General features: G+C 36.9%; 2 long non-coding RNA genes across 2 annotated transcripts; one reads left to right on the top strand and one right to left on the bottom strand.

Moving 5' to 3' along the window:
• Positions 1–1,243: 1,243 nt before the first annotated feature.
• LOC149090337 (uncharacterized) lies at positions 1,244–8,680 on the top strand. The gene is made up of 2 exons (XR_016193188.1): positions 1,244–1,311; positions 8,479–8,680. It is a non-coding gene; the product is annotated as an uncharacterized LOC149090337 (long non-coding RNA).
• Positions 8,681–9,016: 336 nt separating this feature from the next.
• Positions 9,017–18,536, bottom strand: LOC149090336 (uncharacterized). The gene is made up of 3 exons (XR_016193187.1): positions 18,271–18,536; positions 9,424–9,701; positions 9,017–9,180 (listed from the first exon to the last, which is right to left on the bottom strand). It is a non-coding gene; the product is annotated as an uncharacterized LOC149090336 (long non-coding RNA).
• Between the last annotated feature and the right edge of the window lie 1,029 nt (positions 18,537–19,565).

Here is a 19,565-nt window from a genome sequence, read left to right as displayed (position 1 = left end):
CTCTCTTATCTCTCTTATCTCTCTCTCATCTCTCTTATCTCTCTCTCATCTCTCTTTCATCTCTCTTATCTCTCTCTCATCTCTCTTATCTCTCTCTCATCTCTCTTATCTCTCTCTCATCTCTCTTATCTCTCTCTCATCTCTCTTATCTCTCTCTCATCTCTCTTATCTCTCTCTCATCTCTCTTTCTCATCTCTCTTATCTCTCTCTCATCTCTCTCTCATCTCTCTCTCATCTCTCTTATCTCTCTCTTATCTCTCTCTTATCTCTCTTATCTCTCTCTCATCTCTCTTATCTCTCTCTCATCTCTCTTTCATCTCTCTTATCTCTCTCTCATCTCTCTTATCTCTCTCTCATCTCTCTTATCTCTCTCTCATCTCTCTTTCTCATCTCTCTTATCTCTCTCTCATCTCTCTCTCATCTCTCTTTCTCATCTCTCTTATCTCTCTCTCATCTCTCTCTCATCTCTCCTTCTCATCTCTCTCATCTCTCCCTTGTCTCATCTCTCTCTCTCTCATCTCTCCCTTGCCTCATCTCTCTCTTGTCTCACCTCTCCCTTGTCTCATCTCTCCCTCATCTCATCTCTCTCTCATCTCTCCCTCATCTCAATTCTCTCTCATCTCTCCCTCATCTCAATTCTCTCTCATCTCTCCCTCATCTCAGCTCTCTCTCTCTCATCTCTACCTTGTCTCTCATCTCTCTTCTCGCTTCTCCCTCTCTGTAGCTAATAGCTGATGGTAATAGATAATATTGTAGAGTAATAACTAATTGTTTAGGTGATATATAAATTTATAAATAGGGCAATACTGTATTGACCTAATTGCAGCGTGTCTACTCGTGCGTGTTTATTTATCTGAAATGTTCAATTACTTCCACCGCTTCGATTCTATTATATCAAATGATCAAGTTATAGTTCAATCGGAAACATAAAACTACCAAATGAAATAAATAATTTGTAATTTAGAACTCCGTAAATACGAAAAGCAACGATACGTAGTTTTGGCCCTTAAAAAAATGTTGTTCGTTTCCAAAATAGAAAAATTCACACTCAAGATATTTAATGGGAAAATAAAAAGTCAATTCCTATATGATTGTTTTTAATGCAATTCGAAGCAAGTCATGCGTATTCTTCGGTGGTTCAATTTCTCTCAACCATTATCGTAGCACAAAGCAATTTACGAAACCTAGAAAATTTTAAGTGCGTGCCATATAAAACCAAATGTTCCTTTTCGATACCTTTTTTTGTTGTTGTTGTTGTGCTTGAAAAAGGAAAAATACAGAGAAAAAAATATGTCCATTTTCAAGATCAACGTAAGTATTATGCATGATGATTAAATATTTAGTTGATATAAGTATTCACACCCTTTTTCTATGTGCGTTCATTTTTCTTGTACACATCGACGGCCAGTTCAAAAAGGCAACAATTATCATTAATCACAAAATTGTATTTTTGAGTTATGTCCGCCCTGAGAATGGTTGAAAATGCCTCTACATATAGCAAAACAGCAACGACTCCAAACTTAGCTCCCTACTATAATTAAATCTAAGTTGATTCCCATTAAGTTTTCCATACAAAGTGCATCTTTAAAATGCAGGTAGCTCAAAACAAAATTTTAAGTTGGCTTTTTGAACTGAGCCGTCGATTTATTTTTTAGCCGGTCCTCAAATTCTTTCTCCTATTTATTTATTTCATGCCACTGTCGCAAATTATTTTCTCCTATTTATTTATTTTTTCTAGTCCACAGAATATTTTTCCTAATTTTTTGTTTTTTCTGTTCCGCAAATTCTTCCTCCTATTTATTTGCTGGTCTACAAATTGTTTTTCCCTATTTATTTATTTTACGCCGTCCCGAAAATTATTTCGCTCCTATTTATTCATTTTTTGCCGGTCCAGAAATTATTTCTCCCGTTTTTTTTCCTTTTTTTTGGTCCGCAAATTCCTTTTCTCATATTTAGTTATTTTTTCGGTCCGCAAATTCTTTCTCCCATTTATTTGCCGATCATCCGCAGATTTTTTTTCCCCTTACTTATTTATTTAACGCTGTCCCGCTAATTATTTTTCTTCTATTTATTTATTTTTCACCTGTGTGTTCCTCAAATTATTTCTTCTATTTATTTGGACGACCCAGTCGAAAAATGCGACAACTCAGAAAATTGCATTTTCAAGTTATGCACGAAATGAGTGGAAAAATGCTTCTACACATATTGCAAAACAGCAACAACCCCCAACTTTGCTTATACGCTCCCAACTGTAATTAAATCTGAGTTGATTCCCATTCTCAAAACATAGAACTTTGATTTGTTGCTTTGTTTTGAACTGGGCCGTCGATATTTAATTCAACAAAGAGTTGCTGGGGAGTACATTTTGAGAGTTATTTAAACATTCATGCAAGGCTCGTCCATAACCATTTAAGCAGCAACACTAAAATTGTTATATTTAACTGCAGATATAAACGTACAATAAAGTTTTAAAGGTTTTTTTAGTGTTATGCGTATCCCTGACGTAATTATGATGACAGATTCATGCGTGTTTTATGTTATAGTGATGCTGTCATCTGTCTTCCGCGTTGGAAGTGAAAGATGCTTCAATTTTCGTGCTATGTGAGTATCGTGTTGACGGTCTTCCTGCTCTCTGTGGAGAGACTTACTAATGCTCATTCCCGTCTCAAGTTGAAAAACCCCGGAAAATCGACATCAGCCCGACTCTGAGCGAAGCGTGCTCTGTGCAACCAAGATAAATCTAGTCATGCTCAAAACCGTTAAATCTTTTCATTCCTTACTTGGACGAATCTTTTTTTAAGTGATCTTTTCGTTGAATAGAGAAATCTTTTTCTTGAAATTTGTGTTGGGAACTAGAGATTTTCTTTCTTTATCTTATATATATCTTCCCTCACTATCTGAAGCAGAACTTTACTGTTCAGCTCTTCATTTGATAAAGGATATCCAAATGTTCTATTGCTGGCAATTATAATATCATAAGCTAAGGGCCGGTTCTCCTATTGTCGAAGTGAAGAAAGGAAAAGGATTTGATAGCTCAGAACAGGACGATAAATAGATAGATAGAACCGCTTACAACCCCAGACTGATGCAAAGCAACTTACTTCCGTTACCTCAAACGAGGCAGGCTTGTATCGAATAAAGTTAGCAATGATTTATAGCGGCAGTTCCCACCCCTGTGCTTCGTGCTCCCAAGTACCAAATCTCTCGCGCCGTTCTCCTCATGAAGACAGCTATCAAGTTGATGTAACGTACAAGCCATTTGACTAAAAATGAATAGCTGAACCCAATGCCCAGGGAGAAAAATTGTACGTGTGCCCAGTGACATATAAAGGCCGGAGATCGCAGCCTAGAATTTCAAAAGAAGAAGTGTGGAGAGCACTTGTGGAGTGCAAGTAAAAAGAAGGAGAGTTGGCATGTTGAAGTGAGAGAGAGTCGAGAATGGTCTAAAATTTACAATGCATACAAAATATATACAGGGCCACAGAATCTTTTCTAGATGTTAGTTGCAATATCAATGCATCGCATAATGCAAAACTACATGCTACTCTGAAATTGTTCATAGGATAAAGATCTAAAGAATCAGTATACCCATCATCAAAGAACCTGCTCTTCTCTAGGTGCTTTTCTTTTCTTTTTTTGTGGTATCATACATTTCATTAGCAATGAGTGACCTCGATACTTCTTCAAACACATCAAAATGTTCTCTGACTGTATTCCATGAAAGAGAGGTAAATTACTAAAAGATAAATTTTTAGGGGCCATGAAAATTAGTAGGCCCTGGGCATATGCCCCATTTGCCCACACAATAAATAGGCCCTGACCATCAACAAACCTTATTACTAGAGCCCGGATTATATGCACTAAAAAAGTGACGAAATATGCTCTAAAAATATGCAAATATGCACTTAAAAATGCCAAAATATGCACTCAAAAATGCCAAAATATGCATTAAAAATGCTAAAATATGCATTGAAAATGCTAAAATATGCATTAAAAATGCTAAAATATGCACTCGAAAATGCCAAAATATGCATTAAAACCCAAAATATACACTAAAAAATCATGAAAAGTTTTAAAATGAATATTTTCTATTCCTTAGTGCATATTTAATTTACAAAAAATATCCCCCCCCCATATACCTGCATATGCAAAAAACTTCTACACATTTTTCATTTAGGCATTTTTAATTTCTAGTTTGTTGTAGCTGCTCAGTAACTAAATACCAGTAACAAAAGAATTTCAACACTATTTCTGAAAAATTGAACGCTTTTTGACATAACTCCAGAAATAGCCTTAATAATAGAATACATGATCAAGGAAACAGTTATTTTCCGGATATTATGCTGAGGTGAGCTCGGAAAGAAAAGTCATCACGTCTCCGCTGGGACTCGAACCCAGGCCTCTTGCATACCGGGCAAGCATGCTACCATCTACACCACTTGAGACACATAAATCTGCCTTCCTAATTTCACGCACTGTGTCGTGAGGCGCCATCTCCAGTGGTGTAGATGGTAGCATGCTTGCCCGGTATGCAAGAGGCCTGGGTTCGAGTCCCGGCGGAGACGTGACGACTTTTCTTTCCGAGCTCACCTCAGCATAATATCCGGAAAATAACTGTTTCCTTGATATCTCTGGCTGAGAAAGAAGCCATCTATATCTCTAGAATACATGATATTTGGAAAATACGAACAACTCTATTAATTCATTAAATGCAACCTGCTGCACAAAAACCAATGTTATAAAAATAATAGTAAACCCCCTCCCCCCATCGGAGACCTGTCAAATGCGGTCACCCTTCTTTTACGGCCAACTAATATTTTCCCCTTGTATATTGGAAGTATACATTTCAAATCCCTGGTCAACGGCCACCCCTCTTTTACGAACGAATTTTTTTATCCTGTGAACGCAAAAGAGAGACTTTACAGCATTATTAGCAATATTTACTTGAGAAATCATAAAAAAGTGATTACGCTTAAATAAACTTCCAAAAATATGCACTTATTCTGAAAATTCTTCAATTTTATGCATTTATATGCATTAATGCTAAAAAAGGCCAAAATATGCAAATGCATATGCACATATGCATTTGCATATAATCCGGGCTCTACTTATTACACAGCGCGTCTAGGAATTCCTTACCCAAGCCTTAATTCTTCTCAACCGGTTATGGAAACGTAGTTCAATTGAAAAATTGTCCAAATAATGTGTCCATTTTACATATGTAATTCATTTTACTAGGGGCTCCCTAGTGAACTTCCTGTACAAGCTGTATTTATATGACTTAAAGACCCATATCTGCCGTATTACGCACCCCTACATTTATTAAGGTGAGTCGCAAAATGACTGATCCCGACCTTGTGGTGATTTCAGTAACAAAAAATTAGTCTTTCAAGGCCTTTATTTCAAACGTCAAAAAGAAGAGATTTTGAAGAAACATTTGCATCGTCACCAATAATCATAATAAGAATAGTGTTTTAATTTTTTGGTTTTTTCGCATGCGCGCGTCGGCCATGTTATCACAACGTTTCGTTTGGCAGATTACGTCGCGTTAACGCGGTTCATTGTAGAGGGCCACAAACCACAGAGTATGAATAATATATTTATATCTTCAGTCTAAGCCTCAAACGGTCCGCGGTTCAGAGTGAGTGAAACATTACACTAAAAAAAATATTTTTATTTTTGTTATTAAATTGTTATTGGATCATTGTTATCATCACGTTAGATTTAAATGAAATTTAACTAACAATATTAATGTAAACTTCTTGTACACATCTTACAAATTAATAAAAGAAATCAACTATTTCACATAAAAAGTGAGGTTTGCACTAAAATACCTACCATGGCTTAGAGTTGTTTTTTTTCCCGATAAATTTAAGAAAGTTTCAAAATTTCATTCACAGGTAGCGCTGTATAACGAAAAATTTGTCATAACACACAAACAGTGTATAATTAACACTTTTATGCGGGCAATTTTCAGCTGCAATGGTAAAATTCTTTTATCGTTTATTTTAGGTGCAACACTAGTACGATATTGCAATCTTGTCTCCCTTCTTGCTTTTCATCAGCAGAGCAAGAAAAGGGAAAATATCTACAGGGTGGGCAAAAAGTCCGTAGAAACTTTAAATATGAATAAAAACCGGAAAAATAACCGAAATAAAACGGCTTGCACGGTTAGCATCGCCAAAGGTCACGGGAATTTTTTTAAGACGGGGAAAAATAACTCAAAAAATAGCCGATAGATGGCGCTTATTTTTTCCTGTCAAAAAAAAAAAAAATAATAAAAATAAAAAATTCCCGTGACCTAGCCCTCCCCAAATCGTTTTTTATTTCGGTTATTTTTCTGGTTTTTATGAATTTTTAAAGTTTATACGGACTTTTTGCTCACCCTATAAAATTCGAAGACCATTTCTTTCACCCCGTTTAAAAGTGTGGCAAAGGATTCCACACTCGGCAAATTTCTACAGCTAAAGAACGAGTTTTAAATTCCAGTCAGACGAGGTTGGACTAAGATGTCGGTTCTCCCTCCCCACTTTCCTTGCGATGTGTTGGTTTTCAAAACGATTTGCACATCACCACATTTCAATACGAGCACCTTTTGTAGATCGAGCTACATCTAAACGGGTGAAAGGGTGATCGTGTTTGAAATATGGTAGTTTTATGTGAAGCAAATTATCATAAACATTCTTATGGATTGTATGTGTCGTATTATATGTTTCGTCAATACTTTGTGGTACAGCATCACCTGTGAGAGTAAAATTTTAAACTACACTGCTGGCCACCCAAATTGCAACACCAAGAAAGACAAGAGATATCGCAACAATATTTATTTTGTAGATAACATGTTGACCAAGCATCAAATGATTAAATTTATAGACTTCTGTGAAGTGTGGTTCCTGCCAAAATCAGTAGCCAGAGTAGCCGCCATTGTTGGAGATCACCGCTGCCACACGCCTCGGCATTGATTCAAAGAGACTTTGGATGTGTTCTTGGGGTACAGCAGACCAAGCAGCTTCCACGCGTTGCCAAAGTTGATCTGGTGTGGCAGCTGGGGATGTAATCTGGGTCAATCGTTGAGCAACCATGGACCACATGTTTTCTATCGGCGAAAGATCCGGAGAGCGAGCTGGCCAGGGAAGCAATTCAATCTGGCGATTGACGAAGAACCTTTGGACAATGCGTGCCACGTGTGGTCGCGCATTATCCTGTTGAAATATGGCTGTGGGCAAGCCCTGAAGGTAAGGAAGGACAACTGGCTCCAACACCTCGGAGATGTAGCGCTGGCTTTTTAAAGTACCGGCAATGCGTACTAGAGGAGTGCGAGAGTGATATCCAATACCGCCCCATACCATAATACCCGGTGCAGGACCAGTGTGGCGGTGCATAATGCAGCTGTTCAGCATCCTCTCTCCACGGTGTCTCCAGACTCGAATCCGACCATCGTGGTGTTGCAGACAGAAGCGTGACTCGTCAGTAAAGACAATTCCATTCCATTGTGCCGTCCACATCCTTCTTTCATCGCACCATTGGCGGCGGAGACGTCTGTGGTTCTGCGTCAAGGGTAGACGAAGCAATGGACGTCTTGCGGACAGACCACTCTGCTGTAAACGGCGTCGAATGGTACGCGCAGACACTGGCTGATGCGGTACAGACTGAATGTGCTGTGCTATGGTTCGTGAGGTGGCTGAGCGATCCGTCACTGCCATACGCACAATACGCCTGTCATCACGTGAAGTGGTGCACTGAGGTGGATGCGATCGAACACGTCGGTCCGTCGTACCCTCCTGCATCCAACGATCACATATCCGCATTACAGTTGTTTGGTTTCGTCCAACACGACTACCGATTTCCCTGAAAGATAATCCACAATCTCGGTAGGCCACTATCCTTCCTCTGTCGAACTCGGATACTTGATCAAAAGGTGATCGCTGTTTTCTACGAGGCATAATTGATCGTTTTTTTGAAAAAACCACAAGAAAAACACAATTGCCGTACTTCAAATCGTTGAAATCTCCAAGCCTTAAATAGCGCTTTGAAGTGGCGCCACAGGCGCGCGTGATATGCGTCTGCGCTGAAATTCTAATCATTTGCATATCTCACCTCCGCTAATGCATGTTGTAAATTTCATATTATTTGCATGCTTCCTTCAGGGTGTTGCATTTACGGTGGCCAGCAGTGTATTTTCTTAACTTATCGGAAAAAATCAAGCTATTTAAAATTATTTAGTGCATGTATTGAACCTTTCTATGTCGATTGGTTAATTTTTTTTTCATTAGCTTTTAAAATTTGTTCATTACTTTTCACTAACCCCGTATTTTTATTTCGTTCGATATCTTAATAAAGTAAATTAATAAGTTAATTTAAAATTATCTATCTATCTGTTTCTAAAGCTTTGTGAATCGCTATTGTAACGCACTGTCACTGATACATTGCGTGGATTACTATTTATTCATTCTCGTTCTTTTATTATCTATTTTATAGATTTTGCTGTTGTTAATGGTATCCATCACCGTATGTCAAGCAGCTCCGTCCAATTTCAAAGCACCTTGGTGGTACCCAGCAAAATTTTTCAAGTGGCCCGGAGGAAACTATGTCCTCTATTACTATGGTAAAAGTCCTCTGTTTGACTACGGAGGCACGATCACAGCTGTTGGATGAATAAACTTTTTCAAGCAAATATGTACTTGAATAAAAGTACACATTCTACAAGCAATTTCACACATAATATTTGTTTTTTAACTTAGTCACAGCATACAGATCAATAAAAAAAATTTTCAAGTGAAATTTTTTTTCTCAATAATTTTTATTTATGTGAAAATTTTCTCGTAATATTTTTAATGCATCATTAAAAATATCCATAGTGGATAATGTTTATATATAGTGTTTTTCTCCTAGCAAAACTCGGATGATTAGACTTTAAAAAGAAAAAAAAATGCATCGCGTAGCTTTCTCTGCTGATTTTCAATATGTGTTTACAGATTCAGTCGAGTGTCTAGAAATAATAGCATGACATCAGAAATTTCCGTGAAAAAATGTTTATTCAAATTTAAATACACACAAACTTTCGAACAAAATAAAAATATTTGAAATAAAACTAATTAATTATTTAAAATTCATCTAACTTCAGTGAAACATATAACAGGAGTTGGGTCAGGAACTGGTTTTCGGTGGGATTTCAAAAACCTGAAAAAAAATAATTGATAGCATATATTTTTTAAAATATAATGAAATTGCGTTTCAATAGATATAGATGGCGTCATATATTTTACATGTCATATACGTCTCTCATAATATGACCTTTACCCACCCATATTCTATGCCAATGTCTGATGTATGTCAAATCAGAAAAAGAAGGCATTTAAAATTTTATTTGTGTAAATATTTAGATGAGATTGTGAGGCAAAAAAATGGAATTTTAATACTCACAACTAAAAAAAAAGAGGCAATTCCCCGTATCCAAGACCATAACCTCCGTATCCTCGATATCCACCGCGGGATTTTTCAACTCCTTCTTCCAGACCCTTTTTGTATCCTAATCGGACGCCTTTTTCGACTCCTTTCTCGAGTCCAACCAAATAAGGCTTGTAGGCTCCACCGCCCATCGCATAATAAGGTGGATATGCGAGTCCTCTTCCGTACATCAATTCAGGTGGAGCGGCTGATGACATAGCAATGAGAACTGCGAGAACGCAAACCATTGGTACCTGTGGGGGAAAAAAAATGTTATTCAGTTTGAGGAAAATTGATGAATGGATGATCTAAAGTTAATAGAAGAATAAAATAATAAGAGGCAAGTTTTAAATTATCACAAGAAAGTAAAAAGAAAATAAATTTTATCTAAATAAATCTATCTCTAATTTTAAAAAAATTAAAGCTGATAAAATGAAACACGCACACACACAATCTTACAAAAACTGCTCACTTACATATTAAAAAATCATTGAGTCACCAACAACTTCAATAAGGGAAGCTATTATGTGTCTATAATCAATTCATACATAGCTATAGTACTATGATGTGAGGGCCGGACTAGCAGATGCGAGGTGTGCAGCCGCACGGCCCGCAAAAGATTAGAGGCTATAAAACCAGATTCAATTGACTGCATAATGCATTTCATTCACTTTTAACTACTCAAATTTCATCGATATTTAGATACTGTGAATCAGTAGTTTTCAACAGTGGACATAGGATACTCCAGTGGCTCAGCACCTCTGAGCATCCCGACAAAGGCTTTTCGAGGAGATTCTTTGTTGAACTGCTCTGGGGAGTAGCGGATAAGCGTTGATTGAGGAAAGGGGGCGCCATGTATAGAAAAGGTTGGAGAACCCCTGTCCTATTATATGCAATTCTCTATCTCCACTTTATTTATGGGACACCCTGTATAGACAAACCTTTCGTAGGTCACAGCTTTTAACTGTTAACTCCACAGTCAGGCTAATTCCTAAAAAATTATTGATTGGATATATTGGATATACGGGCTTCTATAGTCTTTTGAGCTACATCTCTTTATAGTTATGCATACAGACATTACAGAGAGGCACGTACAAATTTTATTTTCGCATCGGGCCACAAAATTTTTATGCTCCGTCCTGTCTGCAGATACCACAAAATTGTAGTGAAAAAAGGGGCCTCTAACATCCCCAAAGAAATTAATATCTCCAAATTCGGGCTGTATCGATGATTAACAGTGATTATAGATGTATTTATCGCTTCATGCAAAAAGACTTCTACTACTGCAGTCGAATCCCGTTATAACGAACTCCAAGAGACCGGAGAAATAACTTCGTTATAGCGAAAAATTTCGTTATGAAACAATTCCAGGTTTTTGCATTCTGTTTTAACGTAAACCTATCTGGGGGATAAGAAACATGTTCGTTAAAACGAGATTTTCGCTATAACGGTATTCGTTAAAACGGGATTCGACTGTACTACTCCTTAACCGTACATATTCCTCTGCAGAATTTCTAACGAATCGGTACATGTCGAAACGCGTTGTGTGTCATGCGAAAAGACAATTTCAACTAGTCACCAAGACTAGTTTTTAGAAAACAACAAAAAATTGACCCAGACTGTAGCCTTTTCTGCATACATTTTGAAACTTCAGCAATGAATATCTTTTTACCAGGTCCCCACAAAAGGATGCCCTTTTGGAATAAACGTAAAAGCAAAATACTGAAGTAGAAAGTGTCGAAAAGTTAATTTTGCAAAAAAAGGGTGCAAAAAATGGACACGAGTCCTTTTTTTGCATAAAATCATTCAGTTTCAAACGTCATTCAAATTCAAAACCGACTGATTTTGAAATAAATATAAAAGTAAATACAGTAAATATGAGTGCAATATCTAAAAGCAGCTAAAGTTTATTTAAAATTTTGCAAATCTTAATTTTGTTTTTTGAAACTGCTTTAATACTCTAATTCTTAAATATGCGCTACGCCTGCTTAAACATGGAAATACTAAAAATATTTTCCTACTTCGAGAGCAAATTTCAAAGTTTTTTTCTTTTTTGATTTCCCTGTCCTTTATAGTATTAATGGGAATCTATCACTCATTATTACCTATTTATGGTTTTGAGTGGAAAATAAAACTCAAATTTTGTGTGTATGAAACGTAATTTTCCTCCGCTCTAAAAAACACAAACACAATATAACTTGATTTTTCTACAACAACCATATTTTTTTAACCTTGAATGAAGCATAGATTTATATTGGCCATGACATGGAATACAAACTCATTGTAAAAGAACATTTAAAAAAAAAAATGAATGAGATTTGAACTTTTAAACTCAACAGACCTAATGATTTCACATTTGGCTCTTCATTTTTTGAATTACCGAAGACGGAGGCTACTTTGCACCTTTTTTTTGAAAGTTTATTAGGGAAAACTCATGCTAAGATAGTAGATATGTAAAATGATGTTGTGTATATTCTAAGACAATGTGGGAACAGGTCTGATGCTATGAAAAGCCATCACATTTTTTCTTTAATTTCTATGCTTTTTTAATTGGTGTGAAGTAACGCATAAAAGTGGGTTAAATTGAATCACCTAATATGTATAGTGATTATTTTTCTAAGCAAGGAAATATTTTAGAACACTGTCAAGCCACTTAAAATTTATTGCATTACCGCTGGTACTGGGTCGGGTAATCGATCAATTATTAATCGCAATTAAAAATTTTAATTGAGTTAATCGATTCGATCAATTCGATTACAATTTTTATTAAAATTTTGTGAGTTGACTTAATTTGTTTGAAAAATTTGAAAAAAAAACTATCAGATGTGTACACACACAAATTTTGTTCCTATACATAACATTTTGGATAAGTGGCCATATTTAAAAATATTTGAATCAATATTTTGATCAAATTTTTCTACAAGTCGATTCAACGAAAACTGATCATTTCAGTTTCAAATTGAGTTTGATGGAAGTTTTGGAAGACAAGACCAAAAGTTTTTGTTTCCCCTATGAGCAATAGTTTTCCGTATATTCTTCGAAGCATCAACTCATCTTCTCTCATGTACCATTTGAGAGCAGTTTCTACGAAAGCAAGCAACAGTACGATCGAAATTAGTTTCGAAATCAGTGAGGAAACTAAAATAACCGACTTAAAAAAAAAAAAGACAAGATGCAAATGAAGAAATTACAGGTTTTGACAAAATTATGTTCAGTATATTAAATTGCTTCAAACAGGCAGCCTTAATTTCCCAATCATTTTATATTTGTTTGCATTTGCCAAATAGGTGTGTATGTGTGTGAAGTGAATGAAATATATATTTTTATAGCATCTACTGTATATTAATATTATATGGTCACAAAAAATATTCGATTAAAATTCGATTAAAAATTTTTGATTAGCCAGTTAAAAATTTTAGTCGATTCCCAGCCCTAGTTACCACTCAATATTATGGGAATCTGACTGAAAATGGATTTTTTTTGGTCTAGAATGAAAAAAAACTATTAAAATTCACAAAAGTGAAACTCATCGCATTCAACATGTGAAAAAAGCAACAAGTACAGTATGAATGAAAAGTAAAATTGGTATTATTTGGTATTATTTTAAGAGACACAAATTCGGTTATTAATGTCAATTCATAATCGTCTTCGCCGTCGTGGGGAACGGACGTGCTATTATCGCGCTCCGCTCACCGACACGCCAGTGCGCCATTTTGTGTCTTTCTTTGTGTTTTTCTTCGTTCTCGTGAGTTTTACTTAGCGTGTTGTTTATTGTTGGGTCATATTCTGCGGTGATTTTCTTTTTTTTTTTTTAGCGCACGTTGGATTGTGAGATAAGTGGTTTTTTTTTTTTATATTGCTCTCATTTTTTTTTAAATTTTCGTTGTGTATTTTCGATCGACTTATATTTATTTTTCTCGTTCGCATTTCATTTTCGTTGTTTTTTCGCCAGGTTCGGTCGCTTCTTTGATATAAGTTCGTAGGTTTTTGGACGTTAGTGTTAGCAAACAGTGTATACTTTTTCCCGGGTACTCTCAATAACGTTGTTTTCCTTCCATTTGGGCCTATTGTTGTAGTGTTAGTGTTTTGAGATAGTTAGCTAATTCTAATAAGTATAAATTGTACTTCGTAGCTTAATACTTTTTTTAGAGGGTGTGGTATTCTTTATATACATATTTATTTTATTCTTCGTGATTTAGTGCTGAGCATTCTACTTTACGTAATTTTTTCGTATAATCTCTTACGTATATTTTGCATAGTAATGTATTTTACATTATTTTAATTTCCAGTTAACGTTTCTCATTTTCGTATTGTTAAGTATTATTATTATTATCTAGCTTTAGCAATAGTGTTAGTATGCCTCGACCTCGACTAGTGTTGTGTAGAGCTTGCGACGGGAGGTTTCCCTGGTCTAGGGGTATAGTAGCTGATAGTTTCAATTGTAAAGGGTGCTTGGATAGAAAAAGGCTGGAACACGAGGTCGAAGCTTTACGGGAAAAAGTTAGGGTGCTAGAGGGTCCGGTTATAACGGACCCTCTGGTCGTCGAGCCACCTATTGATGAAGAAGCAATCTCCACGAACAACGACATTTTAGAGGGCGAATGGGAGGTCGTGGATGAGGTAGAGGGGGATAGTGATAGGGGTTTAATCATCGGCGATTCTATGGTTAGGGAACTTGGGAACCGAGTGTGTAGGGATTTTCGGGGTTTCGAGCGCTGTTGTCTTCCTGGGGGGAAGATTGGCAACGTTCGAGACGTTTTTCATCGCCGAAAGTTGCCCTTGCGGGTGATTCTGTGGGTGGGAACAAATCAGGTAGGAGCGAATATTAGTGAGTCTCTGTCAGAATACCGGGATTTACTATTATCCGCTAGGGAGGGGGGTTCAGATGTGGCAGTGATTCCAGTGCTGCCAAGGGGTAGTAGGGGATATAGGAGTAGGATCCACCAATTCAATATAGGCCTGAAGGACATTTGCTCCTCACTTGGGGTCACGTTCTTGGAGCTTCCCGCATTTACCGATAGGTGGCTTCGTTCGGATGGGATCCATCTAAATAAGAGAGGGGTCTGGGAGGTTTACGATAGTCTTAGGTCAGGTTTTTTACTCCCAGACCACGTAGTCGGGAATGCGGGTTAGTTAATGATAATCACAACAGTACTGACGGGGAATTACCCACCTCTGACTTGGATGGCTTCTCGATTGACAACAAACCACCGGGCAAATTAAAATGTGTGTTAATAAATGCCAGGAGCTTGGGTAACAAGAAAGATTTTTTAGAAACTATGATAGTTGTGGAGGACTTGGATCTTATAGCCATTACAGAATCTTGGGCAAACGATGGGGATGAATCTTTCTTACACATCTCCGGATACGATACTTTTTTGAGAAATAGATCTGATAGGAAAGGGGGTGGAGTGTTGATATACGTGAAATCATGTTTGAAGGCTAGAGAGTGTAACGTGCAGAGAAGTGATATTGAAACCATATGGGTTGAACTTGAGAACAAAAGACGTCATAAGCTTATTGTTGGGGTTTGTTACAATCCACCGAATAGGGATCAAAATTATATCGCCAAAATGCATGATGAAATTTCCTACATGTGTAAGCGAAAGAGGGTTCTCATACTAGGGGATTTCAATTACCCGGGTATTGATTGGGAGAACCTTTCATCTGGAAATCAGTATGAAAGAGACTTTCTTAAGTTGGTGCTCGAAAATTTTTTGTATCAGCATGTATCAGAAGCCACTAGGAGTACTGCTATTTTGGATTTAGTTCTTACTAGTTCTGAGGATCTAGTTGAACATGTTTCGGTGGGGGAAGAGTTTTCTTCCAGTGATCATCGTATCGTCAGATTTCTCTGTAACTTTTCCTCGGGTAAGGTTGATAACAAAAGACTGGTTCCTTGTTTTCGGAGAACTAACTTTGATGTTTTGCGAAGAAGGTTAGCGGAAGTTTTCAAAGACCGGTTGGAATCAGTAGGGGTGGTAAGTCAATGGGAAGAATTTAGTACGAAGCTGTCCTCTGTTTTGCACGACGTCATACCCTTTGTTCGAAAAAAGCGTGTTTGTACATCACACCCTCTATGGTTCACGGATAGCGTGCGGAACCTTTATCTTGAAAAGAAAAGAGCATTCAGAGAGTATAAAAGTGGACGAGGTGACCTATCATTGTTTACTGATAAAAGAAGACTGTTGAAGAAAGCGATAAGGGATAGTAAAAAGCAAGTTGAATCTAGGTTGGCAGATAACATTGGCTCTGACCCAAAATCATTTTTTCGATACGTCAATAATGGATGTAAGGGGACAGTTGGCCCCCTCTCGATAGGAGGCTCAAAAGTAGAGAGCAATGTAGGCATGTGTAGTGCTTTCAATGACTTTTTCGCGTCGGTTTTTAATGGAGATAATGATATTCGATATACGGGTGTTGCATGGGGTAATAAAACGCTCAACGATATTCAAGTGGAAGACGTGGAGGTCCTAAATCTTCTAAGAAATGTATGTGCAAGCAAAGCACCAGGACCAGATGATATCTATCCCAGGGTTCTCAGGGAAGGTGCTAATGAATTGTTGGGGCCAGTCGCACAGATATACAGGAGTAGTGTTGCTGAGGGTATCGTCCCGAGAGATTGGAAACTGGCTAACGTTGTTCCTATATTTAAGAAGGGTAGTAGAGAAGTGGTGTCTAATTATCGTCCAGTGAGTTTGACGAGCTCCCTCTCGAAAATTTTGGAAATTATCATCAAAAGGCAGTTTGTGAAGTGGATAGACGAGAATAATGTATTGTCGGATAATCAGCATGGGTTCAGGAAGGGGAAGTCATGTGTAACTAACCTCCTTTGCTTCTATGATTACGTGACTAAGGCTTTGGGTAAGAGCAAAAATGTCGACGTGGTTTACCTTGATTTCCAGAAGGCATTCGATCGGGTCCAACATGGCAAACTCTTGAAGCGTTTACACGAGATTGGAATAGGGGGCAACTTGCTGAATTGGATAGAATCGTGGTTAAGAGATAGGTCGCAACGAGTTATGGTGAACGGGGAATTCTCTGGTTGGACAGACGTCACAAGTGGAGTTCCTCAGGGAAGTGTCCTTGGCCCCATACTTTTTTCACTTTTTATCGATAAACTCGATCAGGGTATCGATGGAATTACTAGCAAATTCGCAGATGATGTGAAGCTAATGGGGGTAATCGGGAATGAAAGCGATAGGGAGTTGCTCCAGACCAACTTAAACAAGATTGCAGCATGGGCAAATGAATGGAGCATGATGTTTAGCGTAGATAAGTGCATGGTCGCTCATTTTGGTTCGAACAACCCACGGTTCTCTTACGAGTTGAATGGTGTCACTATCCCGGATGCAACTAGAGTCACCGATTTGGGAATTCTCATTGACGAGCGACTTAAGTTTTCTGAACATTGTTCAGCGGTTGTCAAAAAATCGAATAGAATGCTTGGTCTCATTTTCAAAAAGGTCTCTTCGCGTTCTCCTAAAGTCATTCTTCCGCTTTTTCGAGGCTTAGTTCGTCCTGGACTGGAGTATGCTGTAAGGTTTTGGAGACCATACCTACAGAGGGACATAGACTTGGTTGAAGGGGTGCAGAGAAGAGCTACGCGTGTCCTTATTGGCACACAGGGCTTGAGTTATGAAGAAAGACTTCATTTTTTGAATATGTTTACATTGGATGAACGCAGGTGTCGAGGAGATATGATCGAAGTGTTCAAAATTTTCAATGGGATGGATAGGATGGACCATGAACTTTTAGTACACCGCCAATCGACTGCTTTTACAAGGGGACACCAGTATCGATTGGTGAGGGACAATGCAAGGTTATGGTGTCGCAGGAAATTTTTCTCCAATAGGGTTGTTAATAAATGGAATAGCTTACCCCCGGAGGTAGTAAATTGTAACACAATTGACACGTTTAAAAAGAAATACGATAAACATGTTGGGGTAAATCGGGAAGCTATCCATTCTTAGAATAAGACAACCATAAGTATTCTTTATGGGCATTGTATAATATTTTATCATGTGTATATATTGTTTGTAATTTGTGTTAATTGCATTTTTAATTGGGTTGCTGTATTTTTGAAACATATGACAACCATATTTTTATGGGCATCTTTTTATCAGCCACCTCGTTGGGCATTTTGCCTGTTGTGGTGTTGTATTTGTATTTGTATTTGTACGAACTGAATTAAGCCTAAAACGAAGCAAAACAACTACTTTTGGGTTGCTTTACACAACTTTTTTTAGGGATGCAAAGTAGCCGCAGTTTCGCTCAGAACACCAACATCAAATTACTATTGATCACATAAAGATGAATAATTAGTTCATTAACGACGTTACAGTTTCTGCATTTAAATAAACAGCATTAACTTTCCAATTAGTAACTTTCCAGCAGTAACTTTTTCTTCGACAAAAGTAACTTTTTCTTCGACAAAAGTAACTTTTTCTTCGACAAAAGTAACTTTTTCTTCGACAAAAGTTAGGAGTGAAATCAACTAGCGCAAATGCATTTGGCAAACGATATCCAAAATAGCGGATGCATCACTAACTCAAATACATGAGTTGATTTACAATTTCTCCTGTCGGAAAAAATCTAAATTGTTTGGAAATTATCATTAGAATAGCCGCTAGACTATGATGAATATTTTTTCAGGATAGTTGCAAAGCAGCCCCGGATATTACGGTACTTATTTTATATATTTTTTTTAAAACTCAACTCTTTAATTTTATCTTAAATTTTACAATGAAAAAAAAAAAGTTCGAAAAACTTAAAAATAAGACTAGTATAATGTTAATACACAAATATATGAGTTTTTCTTACCATTGACTTCATGTTGTCTTCGGATACTTGTAGTAACGGTGATGTCTTCACAAAAGAGTTGAAACTTTGGAGTCGCTCTTTCTGATACAAAACTAAATGATTTTCCACTTTTTATATGTTTTTTAAAGGTCATTTTCGCTTTGTTCATGGGGATAATCCATCTCAAATAAGGGGATTTCCCATGTTTTGAAGGATACCTGCCATCTTTAGTTTCATGATAATCTTAAACCATTGCTTTCCCCGTGAAATTACCTTTCTAATCGCATATAGATTACTTTCAAATTTTATTTCGAACCGTTGACACTTGCAATGTCCATAAACCACATCCCGTCTTCTAGAACAAAAAAAAAGAAGCCTAATATCGGATTCACCTGGTGTTACCTCAAAACCACTCGTGCATGGATTCGAAATCGATGTTTGTTCTCGTTGTTCAAGGTCAAAGCGATATATTCGGCAGTTTCCGGCTGAAAATGATTCATATTTTCACCGCCATTAAAAATGGGGATTTTCAAAACAAAACGCATCTGATTTAGTAATTATTATTCATTATCAAAGCCGGATCCGACTTTCATATCTGTCATTTGGGACGTATTTGATGTGTATGCACGTTCACCTCTACATCTTCTTGAAGATTCACAAATGCTTGTGTGATGTTCATCTATGCAGTCGCTCATAAAACGGCCATGTTTTTTAGCCTAGTTGACAAGGCAAACCTTTCATCGGAATAGCAGTCATTCTTTACTTTGAAAAAATGATCACACTTCTAATGTGTGACTGCTTTGATGTTATTTAAAAATATAGCTCATCTGAAAAGAAATGACTCAACTTTTAGCTTTACCCTTTATCTACAGATGGTACTAATTGATTGCTTAAAAGCAATGTTTTTATTTTTAATTCGAACTGAAGTTACCTTCAAAATAGTTAACGTGATAATTATTTCTTATCGTTATATTTCACCATCAAATGATTCACCATCAATTTTTTATCATTATATTTCATTATCAACATCTTCTTCTTCTTCTCCTATTAATGTGCCGTAAAAGGTAAGTTTAAACTTCATTAATGAGTATTTTACTAATATTTGAGTATTATTTCAGCTAGATTTCAAGTATCTTTTGCAATCGAAGAGTACAGAAAAGTGCCCAGCACGTTTTTTTTTTCCGACAAGGAATGGTAAGTTTGCTGTACGTATATTTTGTGCCCAAAACGGTTCTTTTTCATTCTGTGTATCCCGGGAAAAAACCCGAAAATTTTCACAACTCTGAAGTTAGTCTGTCATAAACAACAATCATGAT

The sequence above is a fragment of the Pholcus phalangioides genome, unplaced genomic scaffold, assembly GCF_987345545.1.
Source record: "Pholcus phalangioides strain wild (caught in Gottingen) unplaced genomic scaffold, Ppha-v1.0 ptg000001l_1, whole genome shotgun sequence".
In the NCBI taxonomy this organism is placed as follows: Eukaryota; Metazoa; Arthropoda; class Arachnida; order Araneae; family Pholcidae; genus Pholcus; species Pholcus phalangioides.
This window is presented reverse-complemented; position numbering and strand designations above follow the sequence as displayed.